Raw genomic sequence first — 12,309 nt, forward strand, 5'->3', positions numbered from 1 at the left:
TCTCAGGAAATTTTAACTCCACTTCTTGCCTGGAGTGAAAATATCTATGGGCTCTGCCTGCACTTTTATCTTTAAAATTTAAGAAAAAAAAAATTAATAGCCACCATCATAAATAAACAAAGAGTCAAAGATAGAGTGAGTTGGTATTTCTTTACCGACTTAGGCAGAGTCACTAAGAATCAGGGCTTAGAGAAAACATTAATTTAACCCTGTAAGTATTTACCCTCTTGGAAAAACTGAAGGGCCAGAGCCCTGTCTGTTTACCTTTTCAAGCACTGCACTCAGTAGTGGTGCTTGCAGAAGAGTTTTACAGCTTCTCAAATGTGTTTTCTCACATAGCTGAAGATCACAGGGTTACTTTGTTTCCACTCTAGTAACATGATAATAGTGTTCACAGATTTCCTTTTGTTGAACTATCCTTGCATTGTTCACAAACCTTTCTAGGTCAGGATGAACTACCCTTGAGAGCATAGCTTGTTTGATTTGTTACCTTTATTTCTTCTTTAAAGAATGGAAGCTAAGGTGGCTCACACCTGTAATCCCAACATTTCCGGAGGCAGAAGCAGGTGGATCACCTGAGGTCAGGAGTTCAAGACCAGCCTGGCCAACGTTGTGAAACTCCATCTCTAATAAAAATACAAAAAATTAGCTGAGGTGATGGTGGATGCCTGCAATCCCAGCTACTCAGGAGGCTAAGGCAGGAGAATTGCTTGAACCCAAGAGGTAGAGGTTGCAGTGAGCTGAGATCACAATCCTGCATTCNGAGCTGAGATCACAACACTGCACTCCAGCCTGGGCAACAATGCCAGACTCCATCTCAAAAAAAAAAAAAAAGAAAGATAAAATGTGCTAACATTTTAACTGAGGTCTTGGTATCTTTGTTTTTGAATAAGATGAACCTATACATGTTTCTTATTATGCTGGGGTGGTTTTTTCCCCCAATGTGAGATCAGAGTTATGATAAAGACTGTTTCATCATTTGCTGTGTTCTGGAACAGTTTGAAATGACAGAACTTATCAGTTCCTTAAATGATGGTGACTATTACTTAATAAGTAACTGTGGAAGGACTTGTGAGCAGTGATTTAGCTACAGGAAGAAATAGACAAACACACACAATGTGATTCGTACACTACACAGGATTGTCCACACGCAGGTCCTTGCTGTGCACTGAATGCCTGCTACCCGCCGTGCAAGTGGCCCTAATCCTGGCTGGGTTCTCAGAGGTTCATGGTTGTTTGGTAACATTGACATTCCCTCTTGGCTCATTGCAACATCCACCATGCTGACGTGTGAGAAGAGGTAAGAGGAGAACCCCAGAGCCCCAATGATAAGGCAACGCCTCTGTGACACCCCTGCCCCCTTGGCTTCAGAGCCTCAAAGCATGGTGGCTCCCCATCACAGAAATCTGAACTCACATTGAGGACGAAGGACAGGTGGAAGGAAGTAACAGTCTTAGGTATGTTGATGCCAGATTCTGGGTTTCTCTGGAGTCTGTCCTAAAGGAAATGGAAAACCACTGAAGGTGCAGCAACAGGAGGCAAGTTAACAGCAGGTTGGCAACAGGGACAGCAGTAGGGAATTTAATTGAAAAAGACTAAAACGTTTTCCAGGAATACATGCCAAATGCGACACTTTAGCAAGATGGGAGACTTTTGCAGACAGCCAGAAAGGTTTCTGCTTAGACTTCTAAATCCTTCCTCTAGATGTTGGATTTTACTATAAACCCATTTTTTAACAACTTTTCCATTTCTAGAATTCCCTAACCCTGTCATGCTGTGGTTGTTTTTTGCTCATCTTTCCACATGTTTCTGAAGAGGAATAAATCATAGAATATTTACTGATTATATATAAGCCACAAGACATGTATACAATGTTAGTATCTTATAATAAAATTAACTATTCAAATGCACAATGAATGTTTCCGTTCCAATCATCCCAGCTACACAGTCATGTAGGAAGTAATATTTCTTAATATTTCTTTCATTCTATGTGCCAAATTAAATGAAATTTGCCAAAATATTGTACTTATCATGGTTATCATGCTAAACTAAAAAGGCTTTAATGAAACAAAACAACTAAGAGTAGAACGGTGGGGTATGTGTTCTCTCATCCATTTCTTGAAAACATCCGCATCAGGTTGCCAAAGTACTTTTCCAGTCTTGTGGGTCACAGTGCTCATCATGATTTAACTGCAGCCACATTCATGATGGGTGGCATCTACAGAGCTTTGTCAGTGCCTGTCAGTTGGGGCTTTGTTCAGCAGCCCTGAGGAGTGGGTCTTAGTGGGCCCTCTTTGCACTGACGGAAACGGAAGATCAGAGACATCTGTCTCTCACTTCAAGAGGCCGACTCACAGATCCTGGCCAGGAGCCCTATTAAAAAAATACCCAAACTTTTTAAGATAATTTGTTAATGGACGAAGTACCTACGGTTCCAACCCAGACTTTAGTACTTGGGCAGGCTTGCCTCTCAAGAATTCATGTCATTATTTATTCATTCAACAAATATGTGCTGGACACCTGCTACATGCCAGATACTGCTCTAAGCATTTGGGGCAGATCAATAAACAGCATGCCTGACCTTGTGGAGCTCACATTCTAGAAAGAAAAGCAGTCAGCACTACACAGGATTGTCCACGCACAGGTCCTTGCTGTGTACTGAATGCCTGCTACCCACAGTGCAAGTGGCCCTAATCCCGGCTGGCTTCTCAGAACTTCATGGTTGTTTAGAACATTGAAATTCCCTCTCGGCTCATCACAACATCCACCACACTGATGTGTGAGAAGAGGTAAGAGGAGAATCCCAGAGCCACAATGACAAGGCAACGCCTCTGTGACACCCCTGCCCCCTTGGCTCCAAAGCCCCAAAGTCTGGTGGCTTCTCATCGCAGATAATAAATAAGCAAATCCAACAGCATGCTGGAGGATAAGTGCTGCAGTGTAAGTAACAGCACAGCACCAGTGGGTGGGGAGACAGGCTGCGACATGGAGGGTTGACAGGACCTCTGGGCAAAGGCTAAGGAGAGTGTCTGGGGAGGAGTGTTCCAGACTGAAGTAGCCGGCAGTGTGAAGTTCTCAGCAGGTGTGTGCCCAGTGCCCCAGAGGAATAGCAAGGAGGGCACTGGGAACAGACTGGAAAAGGCACAAACACAAGAGGTCAGAGAGATGCAGGGTCAGATGCAGAGGGCCTTGGCCATCAGTGAGCTGAGGGGTTTGCGGATTGTAAGCACAGGAGTGGGAGGAGCTTTATGCTGGTTTGATGACCACTGTGCTCGCCCTCTTGATAGTAGCCTGTAAGAAGCCAAGGAAGCAATGACACTCATTGAGAAGCTTTTGCAATAACCCTTAGGAATGAGGTGGCAGAGTCTTGGGCCAGGTGACAGCAGAGGAAGAGTGAGGTGGTTGGATTCTGGACCTTTTTTGAAGGTAGAGGCAGCTGAATTTTTTCATAAATCCTGGGTATTTGATCAGATATCATAACCATATCTTCTTTTAACAGAACATAGTCTGGGAAATCAACTTGCTGTGGAAATTGCTTTGAGTTGGTCTATTGAGGATGTTTCCATGAGAACCCAGGTCTGCTAAAGCAGGGGCTGCACATTTAAGTTTTTGGAGTTTAGCAAGCTCTTGTCTAATGTCAACATTACCCTATCCGAGGGACATGAAGGGGTTCCCTTACACAGTGTTGAAAATCAGCTGGAATTTAAGACAGGGCTAAGACATTAGCAGATGCTCAAATTGTCACCGAAGGAGTTTGAAAATCTGGAAGCATTATTCTGCTAGGTGCAGGAATCAAAGTCGGTGCACAGACTAGGACCCTCAGACAAGTAGAGATGCTGAAGCCAGACGCACCATTGAAGACTGGGCCACAGGTACTGCAGCTAGTCCTGGGGCTGAGGGGAATCGTGTCTGCCAAGGCCTGCACCCTCTAGACAGGGTGCTGTGGACTGGAATTAGAGAGCTCATAACCACCTTCTCCTAGCCACTGTGTCTTCCCATTCAATGTCAGCCCTTGCTTGCTCTCTTCTTACTTCCAAAACACACAAAAATACCGAGAGGGTTTGCAGCTGATGAAGTACCAAAGGAGCGATCCAGGACTTGGCACATGTTTCTGCAAAGGACCAGACGGTAAATATTCTAGGCTCTGCAGCCACACGGTGTCTACCGCGGCTTCTCAACTAGAAGCAGCAGCAACAACGCTGAACAAATGAGCGCACATACGTCCAACAAAACCTCATTTACAAACCCCGGAATTTGAATTTCATGTGAGTTTTATCTTTCACAAAATATTATATTCTTTTTATTTTTTTTTCATTAATTCAAAAATTTTAAAACCATTCTTACCTTGTTGGCCAAACAAAACCAGACATTGGCCAATGTGAGCCCTGAACTAAATCGTATGTTTTGAAAGGGCTCTGGTGCAGCCAGGCCAGCACGGAGCCCCTAGGTCATGCAAAACGCAGTGGTCGTTCTGCTGTGGCCTCAGCTTGGTAGTGACTGCACTAAGTCCGGTGTGTGAAGCCTGGTCTCTGCTAACTCACAAAGGTGCAACGCAGGTCACCAGGCACCTCTGTTTCACAACACTTTCCTGCCATCTGCTGGACAACTCTTACAATACAATTACATGCAGATCTGCACCGACCGTGAATTTGAAGAGTCCCCTTGTAGTTTTGTGATGCATCATTTGTTCAATTTAAGCAGTGACCCTGGGTTCAGGAAATAAGGAAGAAGTAACTAATTCACAGGCATCCCAGCAGTCATCATGCAGATGACACAAAGATTCCTATTCCATCACTTTATAGTTTGGGGAGGGGGCACAAAGGGAGGGAAGGAAGACATCTTCCAATTGCCCTTATCTAGTCTCTACAGGCTTAGACTGGCGCTCTGCCTACGTTGGAGATGTTCTGCAAACCAGAGTCTTCCTTGCTAGAGTCCCACAAATGTGCCTCAGGCAGACTCTGGAGAGACAGAGAAGGGAAGAGTCCGTCAGCACTTCCTGGTTTGAGCGTCACACAGCGACTCCACACAGTGCGGGGTTCTATGAACTCCTGCAGAGAGCCAGGAGTGCTGCTAAGCTTTCCCAGGTATGCGTGACCATGTGTATCTCCATCTGTGTGCCTTAGGCCAGCACCTGCCCTTCTCCTGCCTTGGTATCTCTGTCCCTTCAATGGGGATAACACTACTAGACGTTGCTGCCTCATAGAGACAGTGTGACCATGGAACAAACACCCCTTGCACAGCATAATCGGGATCAGCAGTTCTGAAGCTGCAAGGCTGGAGAGAGAACAGGAGGTGAAAAAAAAGGGCGAGTTAGACCACAATTGTGGGTTGCGGTCGAGAAGCTACAGCATGCAAGAGATTACCCGTGATGGGGCTCCAGGCTTCCCAGCCTGGCAACAGATCCCCAGGTTTCAAAATGAAAAAGGAAAACAGCTAGAGACCAAGACCAAGGGATACGTGCAAAGACTATGAGGTCCACTGTCTCTGATTTAAAACCAAAACATTTGCCATTTGCTCTAGAGAATCAGGGAAGAAAGACACAGGATGATCTGTTTGGCCCCAATTCCCAGCTCCTGGACATTTCCAGGACCTGTAGGCAGGGGAGAATCCAGGACAAGAGTCTCACAGCAAAGCAGGTGTGCCCAGGACCAAAGAAGGCTTGGGAAGCCCACAGTACACATCAGCTGGAACTCAGTGGGCCTGGGACTCAGAGTGCCCTGTGTTTGGCCTGGGGGGACCCGGGGCAGGGGGTGTGATGTGCAAATCTCGGACCCAGTTCCGGTAATACAAAACTATCCCAGGGAAAAGCGAGCGGATTCCAGTGTTGTGACAGCTGCAGAGGGCGGCTCAGGACAAAGATGCCTGCGTGAGGACAATGGGTCCTTTGTGGGTGCAAGGGAGGTCTTTGGGGGACAGAGCAGTTCAAGGGGGTCTGGTGGCCCCTTTGGCTCCTTCCAGAACACTTGCGAAGGAGACACTGCGTGGGAAGGCTGAATGTCATGGCTCCACCAACCCCTTGTCCAACATGAACTGACCAAGCCCTTGATCAGCTTTAAAAACTAGTCTGTGGCTGGGCGCAACGGCTCACGCCTGCAGTCTCAACACTTTGGAAGATCGATGCAGAAGGATTGCTTGAGCCCAGCAGTTCAAGAACAGCCTGGGCAATACAGGGAGATTCCATCTCCACAAAAAAAGAAAAAGAAAAAAAAAAACTAGCCAGGCATAATGGTCTGGGAGACAGAGCAAGATTCTGTCTCCAAAGACATAAAAATACAAACTAGTTTCCATCTCCTCCACCACACACCATGCTTAAACTCAGCACTAACGCTTTCATGCAGGACAATGGTTGACATGCTCTACACCTCCTTAGCGCACAGACGGCAATGGCACAACACCACTGCCAACCAAGCCCAGGCCAACATGGGACTCCACTCTCACCCAGATTTGGAAAGCAGACTGGTCACTGGCCAGCACTGTTTAGAACTATCCAGAAGGCTCAAGGACTCATGGGCTGTCTTCCTCCCTTCCCTTCTCCCAGCTCCCATCTCCCTCCACTTTCCCTGCCCACAGCCCTGGGGAGTCAGATCCACAAGGCACAGCTACCCTTGGCCACCAAGGTAAGCCTGGCTGTCCTAGGGAGCAGGCTCTGTCCCTCTGAGCTGCTCACCAAGCCACAGGCACAAAATCCTGCACCGTCCCCCCAGCAGCTGCCACCCTGCTGAGCCCAGATGGTAGCTTTTAGTGGGTATTTCCTGAAGACACAGGAACAAGCCAAGGGAAATGTAACAGAGAACTTAGGAGGCTCTGCCTCTGTCCTAGAGTCCCTGAACTGACCCCCTGCCTTGCCCAGGATGCCTGTGCATGGCAGGGGTATGACCTGCCCACCAGTACTAGTCAGGGTCAGGCCATGCCTTGGCCCCCACCCTTCACTCTTGGGGGAAAGCTCTCAATCTGTCAAAATCCACACATGTGGGGCTGTCTTTATGAGTCTGCCCAGACATCCCAGGCCCTCCCAAGTCTATGCCCTTCCGTAAGACCCTCCAGTTCCCAGGATAGTGACAACAAAGGCCCATTCCCCTCAGGAGAAGCCCCCTCTACTCAAGGTGTGGCCTTGGAGCTGTGACCCAACCATGTCCAGAGGCACACAGACTGAAGTGCGGCCAGGATCACCCATGCTGGCCTGCCCCTGCCCTCTGATGGTTCCTCCTTGCCCAAGGACCGTCCCCTCCCCAGTGAAATCCTGACTCACGGATGCTCTGGGGAAAGCAGAGGTAACTGCAGAACCAGAAAATACAGATACAACCCTAGCTTCTCATCTAGAGAGTGCCACCCATTTATGAGGTCAAAGATCGGTAAGGCAATGAAGTAGAGCCACCCCAGGACTGGTGTGGTCCTCATCCACAGCACGTGCAGACACATGGTACTGCAAGCTACAGGCACGGCTTCTTTATCTCTAGAATTGTGTGTGTGTGTCCATGTGTGTCTGTGTGTATCCATGTGTGTCTGTGTCTGTGTGCCTCTGCATGTCTCTGTGTGTGTCTCTGCATGTCTGTGTGTGTGCCCTCCAGGCTGGGTAGGGGCAGAAAGAGTTGGGAGAGGAAGCTTGAGACAGGCCCAGGCCAGAGGCCCTGCTCCTTGGGTTAAGTGCAGTGGGCTTGAAGGGGGATGTGCAGTGGCCTCCCTCAGAAAGTCTGAGGACCTGGTCTAGGGCTGAGGTTGGAGGACAGCCTGGCAGGCCCAGCACCAAGGCTCTGGGATAGGCTGTATCACCTGCCTCTGGGGTGCAGGGGATCTGGGCACATTTGGCACCCACGGCAACCCCATCTTCCCTGAAAGGCTGCGGAGGGAGGGCAGCCAGAAGTTTCATGGAAACCCCTGGTGGACTTGAAAGCTGGACAACCCAGGCGAATCTGATCACCGGAGTAGGAGGTGGGGAGGCTGCAGTAAGCCATGATCACTCCACTGCACTCCAGCCTGGGCCACAGAGCAGGACCCGGTCTCTAAAAAAATTAATTAACTAACATGACTGAGAAGTGACTAACTTGGCAGAATTCACCAGAAGCGGTCCACTGCTCTCTATCAGTCATGAAATAGTAACTAGACTAGAATTACAGAATATAATGGAAGTTACATTTTTTTTGTGGGCATCCAACTGGGAACTCTGGACCCACGGCCAGGCCTCCCACGAGTCTATGGACACTCCCCTGCGCAACTGCCCCCTCCAGCTGGCCCAGGAGCGCGTGTTCCAGCCCGCCCCACTCGCGGGACCTGCCGTAGGAGGGGAGGGGAAAGGAAAGGAAGAAAGCCGAGTCCGCCTCCCCTCGGGTGTAATCTGTGTGCTGACTTCAGAAGGACATCCTCAGGTCAGAAGATTTAGCTTGGAACGAAAGTCAGTAAACTCCGCCCGACGAAACAAAGACCAAGGCTCTCCAGGCCCTTCCCGAGGTCCTTCGCACGACGAAGCCCCGCAGTGGGGAGGGCCCAGGAGCGCCCCTGCCGGGCCCAGGAGCGCCCCTGCCGCGCCCCGGCCGCGCCCCTGCTGGGAGCTTCCTGCGCCGTGCGGAGGCCCGGGGCGGTCCCCGTCAGCGTTTCCATACGCGGGAAACACTAGGCGACGTCTAAGTAGCGCTTGGAAATCGCGACGTGCCGGCGGACACCCGGACTCCCCGCGCGCACAGCAGCCAGGCAGAGCCTGGGCGCGGAGCCTGAGCCAGACTCCACGTGGCTCCCCTTTGGCCCCAGGGAACTGTCGCCGCCGGGGTCCGTCGCTCCTGTCCTCTCGGCTATCCGCTGGCGCATCGGCACAGGGGTTTTCCCGGGCAGATCGGATCCAGCCTGTGCTGCTTCTGAGCCGCAGGAAGTCGCTGGGACCAGCCTAAGGAGGAAACTGCAAAACCTCTAATTGGCAGAACCTCGGAGGAACCTTCCGAGAGGTGGGGCTGCAGCTGAAGGTAGCAAGCAGAGACGGAGAGAAGTGCGACGCGTGCCAACACCAATACATACATACATAAATACTTGGAAAACCACCCAATGTTAAATTTTAAATTGGAAACGTTCCAAATGCCCAACAGCACGGGAATGGATAAGTATAGTACCTAGCTAGAACGGACGGCACCGGCCAGTCTAAAAGGAGGGTACAGAGTTTGTTGTAATTTTGGAAATTATAATTAATACCCATTTAACTGAGGAGATAATTTTTATTTACTAATATAATCTCATTTATAGCTTTAAAATGTGTCTAAAAATAGCAATTCCATGGTGATTTTATTTTTGTTTGATAGAATGGGTAACAATTCATATATGAATGAATACGTTACCCAAGAAGACAAACAGGTTAGAGTGACCTTGTGCGAAAAAGAAAACTCCATCTGCTTCTGAACGAGGCGTGAGGTTGCCTGTGTTGCCTGCCTTCTTGGACATGGTGCAGAAGAGCTGGGGCTCTGCCCCACAGTGCCCACTTCCTCTGTAACAGGCAGGGTGCTGTCTGCTGAGGAAAGAGCTGTGGCCTGAGGAGAGGACAGTGGATTCCTCAAAGTAGAGCCCAGGGAGTGGAGGAGGGACAGGATAGGAGCTGGGTAGGAGACAGGGAGTCCAGCACCGGAAGCATGAACCCTGGGGCCGGCTGCTTGGGCTGGTGTTGCAGCCTCCCAGCTTGGCAGCAGCAGGTGAGCCCTTAACTATGGCTCCCATGAGGTCCCCTTCTCTCAGGAGGGTAGTAATGGTCCCTGCTGCTATGTTTTGAATACTCCTCCCTTCAGAACTCATGTTGAAACCTAATCCTCATGTTAATCCTAATCCTCCATATTGAGAGTTGGGGCCTTTAAGAGGTGACTGGGTGATGAAGGTTCTGCCCTCTTGAATGCGTTAGTCCATTCCTGGATTAATGGATTGATGAAGGGGTTGATGGGTTCATGGGTTATGCAGTAGGACTGGTGACTTATAAAAAGGGAAGAGAGATTTGAGCTGACACGCTCAACCCCCTGCTGTGTGATGCCCTGAACCACCTCTGGGCTCTGCAGAATCCCTGCCAGCAAAAATAGCCCTCGACCTTGGACTTACCATTCCCCAGAACTGTGAGAAATAAAATTTCATTTCTTTATAAATTACCCTGTTTCAGGTATTCTGTTATAAGCAACAGAAAACAGACTAAGACCCCTGCTTCCTACAGCTGTAGAAAGCGGCACACATTAGCATCCACAGACCCCTAGGAAGAGGTTCCCCATGGCATAGACACCCAGGAAATAACTGTCTGCTGAGCCTGTGGATTCGCAGGTGGCTCTGATGGACTTTGGGATGGGATGGGCGTGCCACAAAAGACTTGTGGCTGCCTCTGCTGTGTTCGTGTTGCCCACACCACTGCTGGGATGACAAACCTGCTGAGGCTCCACCTACACACGGTTTTGACAAAGCTGGAAATTCTCCCTCTCTCTTTGCACCTCTTTCTCAGACTTTCTTCAAGGATTTTTATGGTTTTCTGGAATTTTTTTGCATAAACACTATTTTAACAGCAAAGAATAAAATTTTTTGAGCGTAATCATTCACCTTAATCTCACTGCTCTCAAATTATCTTTTATATTTTCATATTTACCTCCTATCCCTTCTCATATTCAGATATGATTTGACATAGTGCTAATTGTAGCATTAATTTGTATTCTGTCTTTGCTGTTCAAAGGCGTTTGGGATATATTGGTAGAAAAGTCAGATTAAATGAATGTGAATCAAGCCTCAAGCTGCCCCTCTGCAATCATAAGCACCAGATCTTTGGGAGGATCAACAAGTGTTACATTCAGAATAGCCAGCTTCAAGAGCAAAGGCAAACCCACATAAGTCATTTCTGAAAATATTCTCCCAAGTGCATTATATGTGTGTCAACATCATGCAATGATTTCATGCAAACTGTTGAGCAGTGAATGAGAACATGGCTGTTTAATACAAACAATAAGCCCCAGATGAGTCCTGAAACCACTTACTGGAAGGGATGAAGAATTAAAGAAAATCACTAAACCCCAATAAAAGAGGATATATTACTAACAAGTCTGATGAACTAAGTGAACTAGATGCAACCTCTCTCTCTCTCTACACACACACACACACACACACACACACACACACACACTCATCAGGAAAAGATAGTAAGATACTCTCATTTTAAATCAGGATTTAAGATCACAAACTAAACAATAAAGAATATAAACAGGTGGGAAGGTGGACAGAGGGAAACCAAAAATCATTAAAGACCTATGCTTCCATAAAGGGCAGACCAAGTTTTGTGTATTTATCTCCAATTGTAGATATATTTTAAATGAGATTGATACTGTTTTAGGATAACAACCATAGGATCAAAACTGGGCTGATTTCCTGGCTGACCTTAGCAAAAGACAGAAGCAAATGGAATGTAGCTCATTCATCCAAAGACAGTAAATAGAAAGGAAGACAGAAAGCTGGGCCTGTTCTATGGGTGTCCATGGTAGACACTGCTAATGGGGCAGGGACTCCCTCACTTCCCACGTTCCCTCCACACGGGTCCTCCCAGACTTCGTCTTAATCATTTAGTAGATCTGCCACCTCCTTCTTCCCTCTTCATCACTCCACACCGTCTGTGTGAACTTTCTCTGGATTTCTGGGTGGGCTCCTAAATGTTGATGTGTCTAAAATATAAAACATGTTGCACAGAGTAGGTACCCAACAAATACAAAATGTGAGTATTTTGGTATATTCATTTTGTTTATGTCAAGTTTCCTGCTATCTACATAAGTGTAATACTGCATATCAGCATGTTTCAGATTTCACTACAATGGTTCTGCTAGCTACAGTAAAGGAAGGTTTTTATGTTTGTGTGCATGTGGCTGTCTTGCAAAATGTATATGGGATATGCACTGCCTGTTCTTTAAAAACAGATTCACCTATGTATTTCCAGTTTATTAGTTCTGTTTACTTAGTCATTTCCACTCTCAACTTCTATTAGTCTGCTCGGGTTGTCATAACAGATTACCACAAACTTTTTCAAAGTGTCTTAAAAAAACAGAAATTTGGCAGGGCGCAGTGGCTCAAGCCTGTAATCCCTGCTCCTTGGGAGGCCGAGGCAGATGGATCACGAGGTCAGGAGTTCGAGACCAGCCTGACCAACATGGTGAAACCCTGTGTCTACTAAAAATACAAAAATTAGCTGGGCATGGTGGCATGCGCCTGTAATCCCAGCTACTTAGGAGGCTGAGGCAGGAGAATCTCTTGAACCTGGGAGGCAGAGGTTGCAGTGAGCTGAGATCACACCATTGCACTTCAGCCTGGGAGACAGAGCAACACTTCATC

General features: G+C 47.9%; 1 long non-coding RNA gene across 1 annotated transcript in view; it reads right to left on the bottom strand.

Moving 5' to 3' along the window:
• Positions 1-2,045: 2,045 nt before the first annotated feature.
• LOC119469473 overlaps positions 2,046-12,309 on the bottom strand; it is a 32,394-nt gene continuing 22,130 nt past the window's right edge. The window contains exons 2-5 of the long non-coding RNA XR_005198298.1: positions 4,893-5,274; positions 4,345-4,706; positions 3,973-4,111; positions 2,046-2,373 (exon numbers count right to left, since the gene is read on the bottom strand). This is a non-coding gene — a long non-coding RNA (uncharacterized LOC119469473). The remainder of the gene's footprint in view (positions 2,374-3,972; positions 4,112-4,344; positions 4,707-4,892; positions 5,275-12,309) is intronic.

The sequence above is a fragment of the Cebus imitator genome, unplaced genomic scaffold (assembly GCF_001604975.1).
Source record: "Cebus imitator isolate Cc_AM_T3 unplaced genomic scaffold, Cebus_imitator-1.0 Scaffold669, whole genome shotgun sequence".
NCBI lineage: Eukaryota > Metazoa > Chordata > Mammalia > Primates > Cebidae > Cebus > Cebus imitator.